Raw genomic sequence first — 19,127 nt, 5'->3', positions numbered from 1 at the left:
TTAGTATAAAATATTATTTCACTATAAGATAATAACATTTTTGAAAAAAATAATTTTGAAAGGTTTTCAAAATTAAAAACTATTAATGCAAAACAAGACATGAAAGTATTCTTTTCCCTTCTGTATAGGTGTAAGGAAAACTTCAGGGTTTCCAGTAATAGTTTGTTGAAAGATAATGAGGTTACAAAAATTATAGCAGACATAACAAAAAATAATTAGTTATTTTTATAGAGCACAGTTAAAGTACTGGTAACAACCTAAGTTAATCTTTGAAAATGCACATGTCTGCAGATTAAGATTATGACCTTAGAAAGTACAAATATGCATACAGTCATCTGAGAAATGACATCATAGTTTACATAGCCTCTGGAACAGTCCATTGTGAACATACACTGTGAGAGAAAGTGGGTAAAAGATAAACAGCTTTTTAGTATTACTTATGAAAATGGTTTTGACCTTTGGGAACCCCCTGAAAGAGCTACATGGACCTTCAGGGGTCTACAGATCACATTCTGTGTACTGCTGATTTGAAGGATATTCACTAAATTCTCTTAGGATTAAAATAAAAATCTTTAATATACATGACACAACCCTCAAATATTTCACCTCTCTGTAAAGCTCTACCCTCACCTCAAACTTGCTCAGCTGCCTGGACTTCGTATAAAATTCTCTTCCTCCAGGGCATGACTACCAAGCTCATTCTGCCTGAGATTCTGTATGGGTTCACACAGAACCCAACCCCATCAAGTTGACTGCTTAATTTCCTTCAGTTATTTGCGCTTTTTAAAATTCATATCTTTAAAGTCCAAAAAGGGCTTTGTGCTCACCGTACCTAATTTATTATTTCCATATCTATCTAGGCTCTTCTTATTATGATGAATGACAATTTAGCTCTCCTACACATTCCCACATCACCCAATTTCCTCTAGGGTTTTGTACTCTAACAGTTTTTAGGTATCACAATAGTTTACATTATTTTGATTATATAAATATTACTGTAGAGAAAAGTAATGTATTAAAAAGCTATTTCATTTCTTTTACAATTTTTTCTGCAATTATGAAATATCTTACTTTTCACACTTGCATTATACTATATATATTTGAACATTTAAAATTACTTTATATATGCTATCATACATTTATCACTATTTTTCCAAATGCTCAAAAATATCAAAATATGTTAATCCCACTTTTCCCTTTAAAAATCTTTCATTTTACTCAAATATGTATTAATTACAGATTTTAAAATCTTTTAGAGATTATTTTTATCTGTATCTGTGTTAATTAGAGGTTAATTTTTAGGCACGCCACACAGTTGTCATTTTAGCTTCTTTTCATTTTTATCCAATAAAGGTGGATAAAGTACACTAACAGCTTTCTAAGAAAGGGCATATAAGAGGTAGATACAGAGGCCTTGATGTCAGGAGATATCCTTGTCGAGTTTGATTCTTGATTGATACACTGCTGTCTTTCTGAAAGTGGTGGAGGGAGTGATATTATGGTGTTTCCTGACGATACGCAGATTTTCATTTGATCCCTCTGTCAACCTGAATTTCACCCCTACTGCTTACCATATCTAGTGTCTCTAAATTCTGAACATCTTGATTCAATTTGTCCGGAAATTTTACCTCCTCCCTTTTGTGGGTGTGTTGGTAGGCAGGGAAGCATGCTTATCACTCATCAGATAGCCATCTGGTGTGAAGAAGGAAGCTTGCTATGACTCTCCAGTGCATAAGCTTTCAATACGTTCCCCATTCTAAATTCACACCTTAAGTCCACTTTGCTTTACCTGGTACCTCAAAATCCTGATGCTCTCAGGGTTTCAAAGCTCATGTTCCCTGAGCTCGCATTATCCTGTAGTCTGCTTTGCCCTGATAAAGCAGTAGTTGTTTCTCTACCTATTTGTATTTTCTAAAACTTTTTTTGAAATAGCTTGCCTGACTGCCGATTTTCTTTGTGAGATAATGTGTAAAATTAACAAAATTATTTTCTTTCATTTTGGGTCTTGGGAAAGAGAAAATATGAACTCATCTGGCGAATCTCGCATCTTTCCTAAAAGAGTGCTGTCCCTGAAAAGCATTTCTGAGGTACACCTAATATGTAGGCTAAACACAGAATAACCAATTGTCCTGGTTTGCTTAGGGCTAAGGGGTTTCCTGGGATGTGGGAAACCTCCGTTGTGTTGAATGGTAAAGACGGAGGCAAACCAAGACTCTTGTTCACTCTAGAAGTAGCTTCCTGTTATGGCATACTTAGAAACAGTGCATCCTTCTCAATGGGAAGCACTTCTGTCATTAACGTATTTCCAGTGGGTTCAAATATCATCCACAAATATTTATTGGGTATCTACTATACATAATGCACTATGCTAGGCACTTCAAAAGACATAAGTCAGGTATCAACCCTATGAACTGCTAGAATCTTTTTTCTTCATGTGTCTTTCTTTTTGACATAAGTAAAGGTACATCACTTAGGTAAAGACACAAATCCTAGAAAATAATCTGCCATCTGTCTCACTATGGCAGATTTTGTCTTTGAAAATTCTGTTGTTTGTGTGTATATGTATTTCCTACTTTATTTTCTTTTTAAAAATTAAATCCTACGAATTGTTACCTTTGATTGTCACAGATGCTGGATTTTGTAGTCATGTCATGAGAGGGTAGGACACTAAAAATTCAACGAGCAGATGTTGTCTAATTTAGAAGAGTGATATCGGTGTCATAGCTCTAGGGGTAGTTATAATCTACAGAGAAACAAAGAGTGCTATAGGCATAAGAACAAAAAAAGATAAATAAACATAAACAGTATAATGATCACACTAAAAAAATTCCTTAGTATTACCAAATATTCATTTCACTAAAATGAACACTTTTAAACTTATGTTTTACTTGCCATCTCTGTTGCCTTTTAATTATCTTGGAACCTTCGCTTTCCATGGCTTTATGTAAAAAGTTTCTGTATTCCACCCAATACTACCCTTAGGTCAGGCCATTTGGGGCACTTTTCCTTTGTCTTCACGCACTAGAGGCTCCTCTTTGGGTCTCCCTTTTGATGTGTCCTTTTCAACAGGTGAAGAGTCTCAGGACCAAAGAGACCCACCTATCTGAAACATTCCCCCTACCCTCAAAACATGCTCAGTGTATTTGTGCTGCCAAATGGCTCTAAGCTTACTTCTAAGACTAAACTATCCTCGTCTCTGAATCTGTCCTGCTTGGGCAAGTGTGCTACCAGAATGCATACTCCCTTGGCCCAAACAGTGGCAAAGAGGGGCATCTGCAAGGGAAGAAACTGTAATGGAACTTGGATTTACAGGCTGGGTTGGCCACTATCCACATACCATGCATAAATGACAGGCGGAGGAGAAAGGGGTTGAATCTTGTATAGAACCGTTTTGTGCTTTTGTCCTAGGCCCTGCAAATGTTAGATGTGCATGTGTTCTTTCCATTACTTTTATTTCTCTCTTAATAGCTCCCTTTTCTCCAAAAACAGACCATATTTTATTATTCCCAAGATTATATATTTGACTATTTTCTCACTAATAAATTATTGCCTAATCCTGTATTAGTCCATTTTCACAGTGCTGTAAAGAAATATCTGAGACTGGATAATTTATAAAGGAAAGAGGCTTAATTGACTCAGCTCTGGATAGCTGGGGGTTGGGGGGGCACAGGAAACTTACAATCATGGTGAAGGTGAAGGGAAAGCAAAGATCTTCTTCACATGGCAGAGAGCGAGCAAGCAAGAGCAGGGAAAACTGCCTTATAAAACCATCAGATCTTGTGAGAACTCACTCACTGTCACGAGAACAGCGTGGGGGAAACCGTCCTCATGATTCAATCACCTTCCATTTTGCCCCTCCCTCACACATGGGGATTACAACTCAAGATGAGATTTAGGTGGGGACATGGAGCCAACCAATTTCACCATCTACACCTATGTATCAATGATTCTCATAACTAATTTGCACCAGACTGTAACATTTAAATACTTTAAATAAATTTGTTTTCTATGCTTATGCTTCTATTTAGAATTCCATGATTACCTCAAAATTAACTTGCTCATAATAGAACATGCTACCACCACCTTCAGATCTGGTTCTCTACCTTGCTTGACTAGAAACATGAAAATGTCTTTCCTGTCTCCCCTCTTCTTTCATTAATATTCCTTCGTTATCCAAATTCTGTGCACTGTAATATTTTAATCTCCGTCAAATGTGTCCATTCTCCTAACCTTATGGTCTTGCCACTTAGTGAATTCAGGATCTAATGATTTAATTAACTGACTGACTTGTACACAGTCTTAACAGACCTGATTTTAATTTTCTTTATCCTGAAAACTACTCTCCATACTGTCAGACTAACAAAAATCCATCAGTATCTCATCATTGCTTTCAAAATAACATTGAAACTTACCACGATATCGACACTCTAGACCCTCTCCTCATTCTCCAAGTCATTTTCTCAGTGCCTACTCTTTGCTCTTCTTATACAGAATGCATTACGAGCACCACTCTCTGTAAGGTCTCCATGCTTCCACAGTCTTTTCTGTTGCTACTTCTGGCTAATATTTTCTCAACCTTTGAAACATAGTTAGGTGCATCCTTTATCATTCCTCCCATGGTACTTTCCTGGCTTGCTGTGCTGCTCTCTTTAATAAAACCCACCACCCAGTGGTAAAAGGTGTTTAGCAAAATGTCTCTCCATGCAGACTGTGTTCTCTTGGAGGGCAAGGATTCTGTACTGCTGATCTTCATTTCCTCATAATCGGGTATAGTTCCATTTCTGTAATTAAATAGTAATCTATAACTGAGTATGCAAAATGAAAAAAAATCACAGGCTGTTTGTCCAATGAGATTTTGCATTTAGGTAGACTCCCACTAGAATAAAAACTCTGGCACTTATATTCAGAAGACAAGCAATAACAAATGCTGATGAGGATGTGGAGAAAAAGGAACCCTTGTACACTGTTGATGGTAATGTAAATTAGCACAACCACTGTGGAGAACAGTTTGGAGGAGGTTCCTCAGAAACCTAAAAATAGACATACCATATGATCCAGCAGTACCACTGCTGGGTTTATGGCCAAAAGAAAGGAAATCAGTATATGGAAAAGATATCTACACTTCTTTGTTTGCTGCAGCACTATTCACAATAGTTAAGGTTTGGAAGCGACCTAAGTGTCCATCAACAGATGAATGAATAAAAAAATGTGGTGCTTATACACAATGGAGTACCATCTAGCCATAAAGTGGAATGAGATTCTGTCATTTGCAACCACATGGATGAAACTGGAAAGCCTTATGTTAAATGAAATAAGCCAGGCACAAAAAGACAAACATTGCGTATTCTTACTTATTTGAGAGATCTAAAAATCAAAACAATTGAGCTTAAGGGCATAGAGAGTAAAAGGATGGTTACCAGAGGCTGGAAAGGGCAGTGGAAGAATGGAGAGGGAGAGGTGGAGATGGCTAATTGGTACGAAAAACAGATAGAAAGAATGACCTAATATTTGATATCACAACAGGTTGAGTATAGTCAATAATAAGTTAATGGTACATTTTTAAATAACCGAAAGAGTGTAATTGGATTGTTTGCACTACAAAGAATAAATACTTGAGCAGATGGATACCCACTTTCCATGGCATGATTATTATGCATTGCATGCCTATAACAGAACATCTTCATGTACCCCATGAATATACAGACCTACTCTGTACCCATAGAAATTAAAAATTTTTTAAATTAAAAAGATTAACCCTTTGTCTGCAAATAATCTTGTAGTTTGCCAAATATCCAGAGTTTCATTTCATAATAACTTATAAAAAACAGGTTTTAGATTTTTAAGAAATTAAATCTATTTTTAAAAAAAAAAAAAAAAAAACAGTTCTGGTATTTTTAGCTGTGTGATTTGGAGCAAATCCCTTAACCTATCAGAGACTCAGTTACCTCATTTGTAAATGACAGTTGATATGAATATGAAATATGTTAATGAGATTGAACTGATGGATATATCTTCCTTTTTGAAATGAATAAAAGAGAAAATTAGAATTATTTCAGTGTTTTGGGGTCTGTAAAGATGGAAGAATTGTTGCTAATTCTATGACAGCTGTGAACTAAGCACCTCAAATTTGATAATGTTCTAAATTACTACAAAAACTTTATAGAGTGTTGGCTTCTGTGATATTAGTGAAGCTGATAGCTGACATATTTCAAGCAATTCTCTTATTTACTTAGGCTTAAACCCCTGGCTTAGTTAGTTAGACTTAAAATTATTGATGACTGTAAGAAAGACAGTTGAATACTAATAGTGATAATGCCACTAATAATAAGATTAATGTAGCACTTCCAATAAAAATATTTTTTAAATTCACTTTGAGGCACATTGAGAAACTATTTCCAATCATGTAGAAGCTTCAGGCAGTTATACATACTAGCTTCAGACAGATTTACTTGATGGTCAGTAATGGAAGGGAAAGGTGGTTTATAATATAGCAAAAGTTAACTTCAGTGATAAGCTCTGCAAATAAGACTATCCTTTCAGTGTGTGTTTGAAAAGGGTTTTCCAGCACATTTAGGTGTTTCTAGGAATCCACAGACATAGCAATCACTATCAGTAGCAATCTCTTCAAATACAAAGGACAGTGATGCCTGTAATCATGTTCTAAAAAATTTCAGGTCACGCTTAGGTTTATTTGACTGTGTACATTCAAAGGAAACCTCCTTTGGTGTTTTTGTTCACCTCTAAGGCACATCTACTTAAATAAGCCTTTCACTAAGAGTTTAGTTCTTACAGCTAAATATTTGATATATAGCTACAAAATCAAAGAACTTCCTCATTGGGAATTTAGTGCTTGTGTGGATGAGGAAATTGAAGCTCCAGAATTTTATGGAACTTGATTTAGGTTGCATAGTCGGTAGCAAGTCAGCATCAAAACCCGGTTTTACTGCTTTTCAATTTGATATAGCTGGGCTGACTTTGACTCCAAAATATTTTGGGAGTTCCAAGTGAATGAATAAAGAAAGGGAATACTTGTCTCAGTAGGAACTTTAAAAAGACTCTGAACAGATAGATCTCTTCTAGAGATCAACAGTCCAAGTCATCAGGGCAAGGTCAATAACAAGTTTTCATAAATTCTAGGCTAGCAATGTTCTCCAAAGGAGCCCAATCTGAGAAGCAGGGGTAGGACACAATAGTTGGATTTCTGGCGGATGGTAGATTTCAGCATCATATTGGGGCTTGAATAGCTCTAAGGACACAGAAGCAAATACCAAATTTGAAAAAAGGACTGAAGGCTAGGCTTCTCTTCTAGTATAGACTGGTTTGATTATCAGAGGATGCACATGTATCAGAAGATGTTAGATAAACTATAGCAGTGTGATGACCACAGCCACATAATCCAGGCCCATCAGGGTTCTGTGCAACACTGGGCACAAAAAGCATGAAGGCAAGTGGGGGAATTTCCCAATCATAATAACCATTGTTCCCGGAAGGTGCTCCCTACATACTGTTGGGCAACCTCCAGAATACAAGAACTGAGCAGAGCTGAACTTTTTCACGTGCTAGACTTCAGGTCAACCTGTGTAGGGAAAGAGCAGGCGGCAGTAACAAGATCCCAAACTCCTTCCTTTCCTCCAGACTGCCCAAGAAAAACGTGCACACCACTCCAGGCTCTTGTCTCGTTCTGTGTGTAAACATATAGCAATCTTCTAGAAATGCAGCTGGCTTTTTCAGAGAAGGTGACAGAGTTGGGAGGCAGCAGCACATCATTTCCTTGAATTTAGGTTGCTGCATACAAAGTGGCTTGAACTATACATTTCATATTAAATAAATCATTTTTTAATACGATTCACTACTGTCATTTTCAGAAATAAATTTACCAGCTTTGACTATGATTTAATTTCCTGAAACTGAAATCATATGAACCTTGAAGCCCATAATCATGCCCTTCACAAATTCATATGGACCCCAAGTTGAGACAAACTCTGTGGGGAATAAAGTCCACAATGTGTTACTTGCTTATGAACTCTAGGCCCAAGTATAATGCAACTTTCAGAATCTAGTTACTTGGCCTGGTGGCTTTGAGTGTAAGTTTATGATGCCATCACCAACATGTTTATGATCAGTTTTAGCTAGTGCAGGCTATAGGCTATAAAGTACTTTTCCCTTGACCCAGTCAGTTAATTTTAAAATGCCTTGGGCCAAAACTCTCTGTGGGAAACAAGCTTCTGGAATCCCTAGGTAAAATTATGGTTTACATCTCTTTTGTATTGTGCTATTTCACTCCATAAACAATGAGAGTGACTTTTTAAATATATATAGCTTTTTTTATTTCCTATTTTTAAAAGAATTTGTTAGCTTAGATAAAAAGAATCCAAAATATGCTGCTTAACCTTTTGTTTGACATCAATATGAACTTACTCTTTATTTGAGGATCCCTTTAAAAAAAGTATCCTCAGAGATCCTTTCACTATGACCATTTTTCTAAGTTACAGATACAAAGAACGAGAGCTTTATAATTACCATCTGGTGACTAGTTCCTCCTGAAATGCCTTCCACCCATCCATATTTTAATGTCTTTTTCTTTCAATCATGTGTAATACCTCAGCCAAATATATTGGTTTATCAGTTATTTTCCCAGCTTCTCTGGGCGGCATTTGTTGTATGAATATTCATTCTTTTTCCTTCTAGGCCTTCCTCTCTTGCTGATGACAGCTCCACAGTCACTGAAACACGAGGTCTGTAGTTTACAGGCGGCACAAAAGGTTTCTGGACTTAAGGTTCCTGATTTGTGCGACTCTATGTGAGAATCTGAAAGCTCATTCTACTGCTGTTGCTGTGAACTGGAAAAACACCAAATGTGGACATTAACCTGGCTTTAGAAGCCAAGTTTACAGCTATAGCCTAAAGGGAAATAATGTGTAAATCCATTTGCTAAGTTTAAATATCTCTATCTACCTATCTATCATCTAGCTATCATTTATCTATGTCTCGAAACTTACACATACTCATCATTATAAATACATAAACGGCAGCCACTGAAACTAAACATTTAAGCCCCAGAAATACCTTTTCACAACACATATACACAATTATTGCCTCATATTTGTAGGCACAGGGTCAAGGTACAATTGTAAAGATAATTTTAGCCCTGGGTTTTAGCAAACAGCCACCTGCCATCATTGCAGAGTAGGCAATGAGCCTGTGCCGTGGCCAACTGTGGCTGTGTGGTTCCGTGGCAGGTTGTGGCGCTTTGGGTACATAGTGAGACCCGAGTAGAAGTCTCCAAATTCTAGTTTACTGCAGAGCTGCCAGTCACTCATCAATCCACAGGGTCTTATTTTAAGAACAAGTGGATGAATAAAAGGGCATATTAAATAAGGTGTTTTTTTTCCTTTAAAAAATACAGTTGCTAACACAGATAAGTGAATTTGGCAGCACATTGGACTTGGCATCAAGCATAAATTTTCATTGTGAAGTTTACACCTGACAAAGCTTTCATTTCAAGTTTTTGAGTTTCATGTCTTTAAAAGGGAAATTCAATATGTATATCTCTATTTTTAAAAACTTAAGCGATATTGATTCCCTTCTCCTTTTATTCTACAAATATTTATGGAACACCTACTGTATAGTTACCATGCAATCAGAAATAAGTGGAAAGGCATTTAGAACATCCTTTAAGATCTAGAGCTTTTATCAAATGTGAATAAGGCCTCTCTATGATCCAACTGTCATTCTGCTGTCAAAGAGAAAAGCGAGGTGATTCCAGCTATTTCACCTGTGTCACTTTTACTTGTCATGATTTTTTTCTACTATTTTAAATATGTGGTTTTAAAAAATATTAAAAGTATAATATTAAGATTGGCAATGTTTCTAGTAAAGTGTTCCTAAATTCAGCTGTAAAAATGTGACTCATCAGAGGGGGGAAAAGTGCCAAATACCAAACAGAAGTTGTTGCTCATGTACAAACTGCACTACTGAATGTTTGTGTTTATTAAAAAAAAAAATCCAAACATCTAATTTTAGTTTCCAGGAAAAAATACAATGAGAACTTTATTTAAAAGTGGGTCAAATTTTCACAGTTTTTTTTTAAATGCTCCATACGAAATGCTTTCAAAATTCAAGAGGAAGTAAAATGAAAGCAGCAGAAGTAACACAAATTTATTTTTATTTTATTTTATTTTATTTTATTTTGAGATAGGGTCTTACTCCGTCTCCCAGGCTGGAGTGCATTGGCTCACTGCAACCTCTGCCTCCCTGTGTTCAAGTGATTCTCTGCCTCAGCTCACTTAGTAGCTGAGACTACAGGCAAGAACCACCATACCCAGCTAATTTTTGTATTTTTAGTACAGGCAGGGTTTTGCCATTTTGTCCAGGCTGGTCTTGAACTCCTGGCCTCAAGTGATCTGCCTGCCTCAGCCTCTCAAAGTGCTGGGATTACAGGAATGAGCCACTGTACCTGGCTGTAAAACAAATTTACAAATGACCAAATTGAATCAAAAAGAAGTAAAGACCAGAAATACGGTGTTTCCTTTTTATGTTTTCTCCTCATATATGTTGATCTCCATTGCACTCGAATTTTAAGGTACATTCAATGGCTTGGAATAGGAACCCTTGATTTAAGGAAAGAAACAGAAGGCCAACTATGCTATCACTTGGAAAGTCAAGAGAGAGACTGGAAGTGTCTGCCAGGATCAAGGTCCTGCCTGCTCCACACCAGCATGGTGAGGTTGCAGCTTCCTCTGTATCACAGCCCTCTCCAATAGAGGCAAATCTGTACATTAGCTTTTCCCCCTTAGTTCCAAAACTTTCACCCTAGAAACAGCCATGCTTGGTCTTCCCCATGTACTGCTGCCAACTCCTTTCCCATTCATCTGGATGCATTAAGGGTTTATGTCCTTAGCATAAATATGACTCAGAAACTCCTTTATCTCCTTCAGACTGTGACTACTGATCTAGTGAACTTACAGAAAAGGGAAATTCTTTGAGCCTTACAGAATACTATACAATTCTACATATGTTTCTATTGTGGTAGAAATTGCCATTTGCCCAAGTACTTTTTATATAAATGCCCTCAAATTTCTAAGACAGTACAGTATGTTCCACCCACTTTAGTGACAGATGGAAGAGACATTTGGAATTGTAAAATGTCTTTATGAAGAGCAGATCCTTCTAGTGTTGTAGTTTTACCTCAAGATAATACAGTTTTCTCTATCCTAGTAACATGCTGAAAAATAAATCAATTTTTATTGAGCTCCCAAATGTTTATAGCACTTGTCCTTTTTTTCCTTAGAAGCCCCCATGCTCTTTCAATGCACTTTCATCCCAAGGCACCGTCTGCGGTATACTACTATTGTTTTTCTAGGTTTCGCTTCAGAGCTCTCATTTCATTTCAAATATATCTTCGTTTTTGTTATTCTTTTAACATAGCCAACACTTCTTACTGTCTGAGGATGTTTGCATTTGAGTGTCACAGATTTACCCCAAACAAAACATGTCAAGAACAAAATCATCATTTTCCTGTCTATTCGTACTCTAATAGTTCCTTACGACTTTTGCCCACTTATCATGAGATCCATTTATTTATATATCTGTACACACATACATATGTATAGAGTATGTATATACTCTAATTTGGATTCAAATTCTCCTTTCTTCTGGCTTCAAACCAGTTACCAAGTCCTGTAGATATATTGCTTATTTTCCACCTGCTCTTTTTCCTGTGTTTAACAACTGCCACTTTAGTGAAGGCCTTTACTGTTTCAAACCCGGACAACTGCAAAACCTCCAATGTACTCTTCCTGATCCTTAATGCCTGGTATGTTGCTTTCAGATTAATATTTTTAATATACAATTTCCATGATATCAACATAGTGCGCTAAATTATTTAGAGGTTCTCCATTTCTTGAAGTACAAAATGCAAGTGCTTTATCTGTTTAAGAGATCTGACTCCTACTTTTGCTACCTCTTCTTCCATCATTCATGTCCAGTGAATGTGAAAGTCATGCAGGAAAGTGGAAGAAGCACTAGAGTGAGAATTAAGAGAAATGGATTATATTATTTACTCAGTCTCTAACTGGTTATGTAATCATTGTCAAATAATATCACTTCTCTGATATTCAGACTTATTCATAATATGAAAGGGTGGACCAAGAATAATGATTATAGTACATGTAATTCCTCTTCAGTCTTAAATTCTTTGAAAGAAAGAGTTACAATTCTACCCATTATTCTAAGAATCCCTTATTTACTCTACCTTTACAGTGTTTTCCCCACACTTTATATCATAGCACCTGCCACTTCCTTCACTTGAAATACCTATTTCCTATCTGAATAATGCTTCTCTTTAAAGTCTGTCTTAAGTTCAAGTATATCCATATGAAAGCTTTCTAGATTACCACAATGAACTCTCCATTTCCTGAACTTTGACATATTTTTAGCACTTGTTTTTCATAGCACTGGTTTTCAACCTCTACATCTGTTTTAATATACATAACAGATAGTATTTAACATGTTTCCATATCTTAATAACACCCTAATAAATCTTGACAATTATATTTTGGTATTTTGATGTTATTTGATGATTATTCCCAGTATCTATGTAAAGCCCAAAGGATTATTTCATAAATCTCTCAGTCACCAGGGTTACTGGTTTTCCTAGACAGTGAATTTGACCATAGCTGGCCTCAGCCGTAGCCTTCTCTCCAGCTGCATTGCTTTTGTTCTTCTCTCTTTTAGGTGGGCTTGAATTTGTGATGGTCAACATGTATTGCCTCAGTAGTGACTGCTGGGGTTTTGTGTTAGGGGGGATTCTGAAGTTACCTCTGGGCTCAGAAAAATTCCCACAATAGATAGATTAGCAGTTTCTCATCTGGTTTGGAGGTAGAAAGTGACACTGTAATTGCTGTCCCCACACTAGGCTCTAGCCTTCAATATTTTACTGTCCTAATATGTAGCATTGTCTAAAGGGCAGTAGGATAAAGCAGAAAGGGCTCTGGAGCTAAAATCATAAAGTCTGTCCTGGCTAATATATTAACCAGCCCTACCACCACCATTGGAAGACTTTGGTAATGAACAATTTTGTTTTGTAATTTTCAGCTTCTTGATTGTAACATGGAGATTTTGTGTACAACCCTGGCCACCATATAAGATTACTGAGTATCATTTAAAATACTATTTGTGAAACTATTCTGTAAATCAAGGACACAAAATGTCAGGCATGACATCAACAGGCTAAAAATGAGAAAGCACACAGTCATATCAGTAGACACAGAAAAAGCATTTGACAAAATTAAGAACCCATCATGATAAATACTCTTGGTAAACTAGGGTTAGAGGGTGTGACGGTTAATACTGAATGTCAACCTGACTGGATCGAAGGATACAAAGTATTGATCCTGGGTGTGTCTTTGAGGGTGTTGCCAAAGGAGATTAACATTTGAGTCAGGTGGTTGGGAAAGGCAGACCCATCCTTAATCAGTGCAATCTAATTAGCTGCCAGCATGGCTAGAATATAAGCAGGCAGAAAACTGTGAAAATAGAGACTGGCCTAGACTCCCAACCTGTATCTTTCTCCTATGCTGGATGGTTCCTGCCCTTGAACATCAGATTTAGTTTTTCGGTTTTGGAACCTGGACTGGCTCTCCTTGCTCCTCAGCCTGCAGATGGCCTATTGTGGGACCTTGCAAGTTAATACTTAAAACTTCCATATATATATCCATTCCATTAGTTCTGCCCCTCTAGAGAACACTGACAACGCCAAAAGCTGGTGATACAGAGCAACAGGAATTCTCATTCATTACTGCTGGGAATGCAAAATAGTACAGATACTTGGGAAGATAATTTGATAGTTTCTTATAAAACTGTAGGTACTCTTACCACATAATCAGCTGTCTGATGTTTACCCAAAAAGTTTAAAAGTGATGTCCACACAAAACCTACACTTTAATCGTTTATAACAGCTATATTCATAATTGCCAAAACATGGAAGCAAGCAAGATGTCTTCAGTATATACATGTTATATACTGTGGTACCTCCAGGCAATGGAACATTACTCAGTGCTAAAAAGAAATAATATTAAGCCATGAGAAGACATGGAAAAACCTTAAATGCATATTATTAGTGAAAGAAGCCAACCCAAAATAGCTTCATACTGTATAATCCAACTATGTAACATTCTGGAAAATGAAAAACTATGAATACAGTAAAAAGGTCAGTGGTTGCAGGAGGGAGGCGGGAGTGTGTGAATCAGCAGAACACAGAGGATTTTCAGGGCAGTGAAACTATAATATCTGTATGATACTGTAATGATGGATACATGTTTATACATTTGCTCAAAGCCACAGAATGGACACCAAAAGTAAACACTAATACAAACTTTAGACTTGAGTGATTCTGATGTGTCACTATAATTTTATCAATTATAACAAATGTATGTGAGATGTTGATAATAGAGTAGGCTATGGATGCATGGTGGCAAGGGGTATACGGAAAGTTTCTGAACCTTCCTCTCAATTTTACTGTGAACCTAAAACTGCTTAAAAATAGTCTTTCAATATGAAAAGAGTCAGGCATTTCTATTTTTGCCTTGTCACAGAAAATTTAAAAAACAGGGGCAAGAGACAATCATAATCTTGCAATCTCAGTAAAGCCATACTAACATATCAATGCTTTTCCTTTCCCTTGCTTTCCCATCTGTCTCTTTACAAACTGGTTGTAATCATGTTAAATATATTTTGCCCTGGTTTTTAATTTAAAATGATATCCTAAGCAGTTTCTCTGTTTCAACATTTTTTTTTAATCATCAGTTCAATATAACATAATAATTTACTGGATATGCCATAAGTCTCTGAAATAATCCCTGCTGTTCCTGTTACAACTGAAAATATATCTCTGTTTTTTCTTGTTTGTAAAATTAAGCTGATTATTTGGTATAAATTCATGCAATCCAGAAATGCCACATTCAATCATGCATTCCACACACATTATTGACTGCTTTATGTCAATAATAGTAACCGAGTTAGTATCGAGGTATGTAGTGGTACACAGAAGCTACTGCCCCCATCCTTAAGAAAATGGATAATCTAGTGGGGGAAAGCAGACACAGATATTTTAAAAATGGATATAAATAATTATATATTTCCAAACTATAATAATATTATGAATGAAAAACATGGTGCTTTGAGAAAAAAACACTTGCAGAATTGGAGAGGGATACCTATTTTAACTGTGTGTCCAGGGAATACTTTTCTGAGAATGTGCCATCTCCAAAAGATTAAAAGCAGCCAGGGTCATAGAAATCTGAGGAAATATGACTCCAGATAGAGCAAACTATACGTGCCAAGGCCTGAAGCAGAAATGTGCTTGGAGGGTTTCAGGAACAAAGCAAGAGGAAACCAGTGTGACTAGGGAGGGTGTGTCCTGAAACGAGGCTGGGGTGAGATCATGCTGGGCATTGTGTAGCCATGAAATTCAGGTTTGATTTTATAGGAAATGAGATTTGATAGATCTTAAAGAGGGTGAAGGCATGATTGTTTTTAAGGGAATGGTTGGAGACCTGCAAGGGTGAATGAAGACAAAAGAATGCAGAATCCACATGAGAGAAAATAAAGGCTTTTGCTAGAAAGCAGAAATAGAGACGGAAAAGAAAAGATGAACTAAAAACACGCTATGGAGGTAGCCTTGATAGAAATGGATTTGATTGGAGATAGAGGTAAAGAAAAGGTTAATTGCGAGAATGACCCATGTACAAACTGTGGTGGCTATGTAACGTGCCACTTTGGCTAGGCGGGAGAGGGTGGGCCACGGAGAGATTCTCTCAAGATTTGGAAGGCAGTTATTTTGTGGCTCACACCCACTGTCACTAATCTACTGATTCACCACCTTGGCGTGAGGCAGAAGCTGAGCCTGTAACTATTCAACACCTTCCTCCAAACTTTCCTTTTGCTTCTCCAACTTTTGGACCAACCCTGTAGCACTACCATGAAGGGCGTTTGCTTCTGCAGGTCACCCACACCACTGAAGACAAAAAACGTGGTTTCACTCTGTTCTGAGGAGTTCCAATTCATGCCTATGGGTTCTTTTTCCTAATATCCTCATATTATATCGTCTTCTCTTTTTTGCTGTCTACCTTCTGGACTTCACGCACAAGCAGCAAACACCAAGATAGCAGCCTTACAGAAAGTGTTTAACCAGCCTCCACAACGGTAACAGGCCAAATCCCTGTAACAGACTTGTCTGTTACAGACTTGACTGACCATAAACAAAAGTTAAGTTCTTCCAACATTTTGCAAAAAATTTGCATGATTATTAATAGTATAATATTTATTGCCATGTGGTGTTCCATACTACACCTCTTCATTTTTTGTTGACAATTGTCATGTACAAGGATAAAATTTTTGCTAAAATCGTTAACTTTTTCTAAAAAGTATATACTTCCTTAAGACAGCTCACTGAGTTGTTCCTTAAAATGATTTTTCTTTATCTATTGGTCTGACTATAAGCAACTTATTCTTTAAGTCTAATAAAGAGATGTAGAGTGTACCTACTCTCTTACTTATGAATTATACTTACATAGAAATCTATCTGCTCATTACGAGGCTGTTGGTTAAGATAGGTATAATCACCACTGTCACAAAAATGTTGTTCAAAGTTCCAACATAATCGTAGTACCTCATACCTCATCTTGAAATTTTGAGGGACACAAAATTAAGACATAAGAGAAGAGAGAGCAACAGAGACACACAGATAAAAGGAGAAAAGAAAGTGAAAGACAAAGAGAAAGAAAGAAATGTACTTTTAAAGAAGTTAAGATAATAGTAACTCTGAGCTGCTCCAGAGAAAAGGAATACAAATTTTTCTGTATTAGAGGGATTTTCTGTTTTTGAAAAAGAAGTCTCAATTTTGGCTTGACTATAGAATCAAGCCATTTTAGTTATTTTCTTTGAGTTAAGACTTTCAAGTTCTGAAAGCTATCAAGATAAACTTCATATCATTACAAAATAGTGAAATACAATCATTGCAAAGTGTAATTTCAGTGAAGCCAGAACTGCTGCTGGAGGTTCTGGATAAATGTCCCTTACACACATGGTGTAGAAAAAGGCTGGGATTGACGGAAAGTGTCTGGAGAAAATGGGAATGCTGACTATGATGTATTCATTGGTGGAACAGACCTGCCATTATTTCTGAGAAGCAAATGGAGACTGAAGACAATGTTATTTGAAATTACCTAAATAACTAAAATTATGAAAATACATAAATAAAAGTAAAAAATTGAATTATTTGAATTATTTAAGAAAAGGAATCAGGGCTGAGTCGGTACCAGTTGAGCCCAATTGCCTAAGTATGACTGTGAGGAGCCTTCTGCATTGTTCAAATGCATTGATCTGTTATTCAACTCTACTTCTCTTTCCATGGGTAAATAAAATGTTTTGTGACTTCTTCACTTCTTCATTCTTTCTCAAATGCTCTAATCTCTGGTAGCCTAAGTAAATCTTCCATTGGCACTGGGTCCCAGAAAGAAATAATGTCTTCTTTTGCTGAGGTATCATGTTTTGACAAGAAGAATCTTACTGTTCTGTTATTTTCTAATCTTAACTGGATTCAAGCAGTTAGTCATTAAACTCCCCAGCAGAGTGAAAGAATAGTCTGTAGTGGTAGTTCCCCAAACACCATTGCTTCAAGGGATCTAATCATCCGGACAGATATCAAACAGTATTAAAAAATGACACTTCATACACATGTACTATGTTTCATGTGTATGTAGATAGTAATTGATTGATAAATTAGAAACTTGTTTAAAAAATTCCTAAATTTATTTATTTATTTATTTAAGACAGAGTCCTCACTCTGTCCCCCAGGCTGGAGTGCAATGGCACGATCTCAGCTCACTGCAACATCCACCTCCCAGGTTCTAGTGATTCTCCTGCCTCAGCCTCCCTATTAGCTAGGATTACAGGCACGCTCCACTATGCCTGGCTAATTTTTGTATTTTTAGTAGAGACAGGGTTTCACCATGTTGGTCAGGCTGGTCTCAAACTTCTGACCTTGTTATCCACTCGTCTTGGCCTCCCAAAGTGCTGGGGTTACAGGTGTGAACCACTGTGCCCGGCACATTCCTGAATTTAATCTACTTTTTTGAGCATTTAGTCACTCAAAAATAAAAATGTAATTTCCATTATACAAGATTGCTCAATTTTAAAATGTTGCCTTTTTCTTTTAACGTACTTTTTTTGTCAATACAAAGGCTGAGCATGGTGACTCATACCTGGATTCCCAGAGCTTTGTGAGGCTGAGGCAGGAGGATGGCTTGAGGCCAGGAATTTGAGACTAGCTTGGGCAACATAGTGAGACACTGTCTCTAGAAAAAATGTTAAAAACTAGCCAGGCATGGTGGCAAACACCTATAGTTCCAGCTACCTAAGAGCCTGAGGTGGCAATATTGCTTGAGCTCAGGAATTAGGAGTTACAGTGAGCTATGACTGTGTCACTGCACTCCAGCCTAAGTGATAAAACAATGTATTTTATTGCTTAGAAAGCCAAGTAATTTAAAAAGACTATATATATATACACATATTTATATGCGTATCAATATATGGAAGTAAGGGTGTATTTAAAATATTCTCATTGATAGGGCTTCTAATAAAAAAATAAAGAACTCAGAGTCAGTCATTTTTTAAACCAATGTTTTCCAGAATTTGGTCAAATTTTCTTATTCTCTGATGGCTTCTTTTTCCTGGAGATATTATGAATTCATATATTTAGATTTTTTTACAGGAATTTCGTTAGGAAAAAGAGATAAGCAAATGTCCTCTAGCTACCATTTTTAACCAGACATCTCTTTGCAAAAGTTTTAACATCAAAAAAGGACTCTCGTGCTTAGAAACACTAGGATTGCACGTGGCCTCTGCCACCGACCTGTGGTATGACTGTGGACCAGTGATCTGCAGCTCTTGTGCCCCAGGTTACTCCTCTGTGAAATGAACACTCTTGCCAGATGATGGCTAGATGGTCACCAGGTCTGTTTGCTAGCATGGTGCTCTCTTTGGCCAATAAAATAAAGATGAATAGTCCTCCTACCTGCATACAGTCATCAAACTCATCAAACTGGGAGCAGGAAGAGAGAAAAGAC

Source organism: Saimiri boliviensis, chromosome 11 (assembly GCF_048565385.1).
Source record: "Saimiri boliviensis isolate mSaiBol1 chromosome 11, mSaiBol1.pri, whole genome shotgun sequence".
Lineage (NCBI taxonomy): Eukaryota > Metazoa > Chordata > Mammalia > Primates > Cebidae > Saimiri > Saimiri boliviensis.
Note: the sequence above shows the minus strand (reverse complement) of the source record.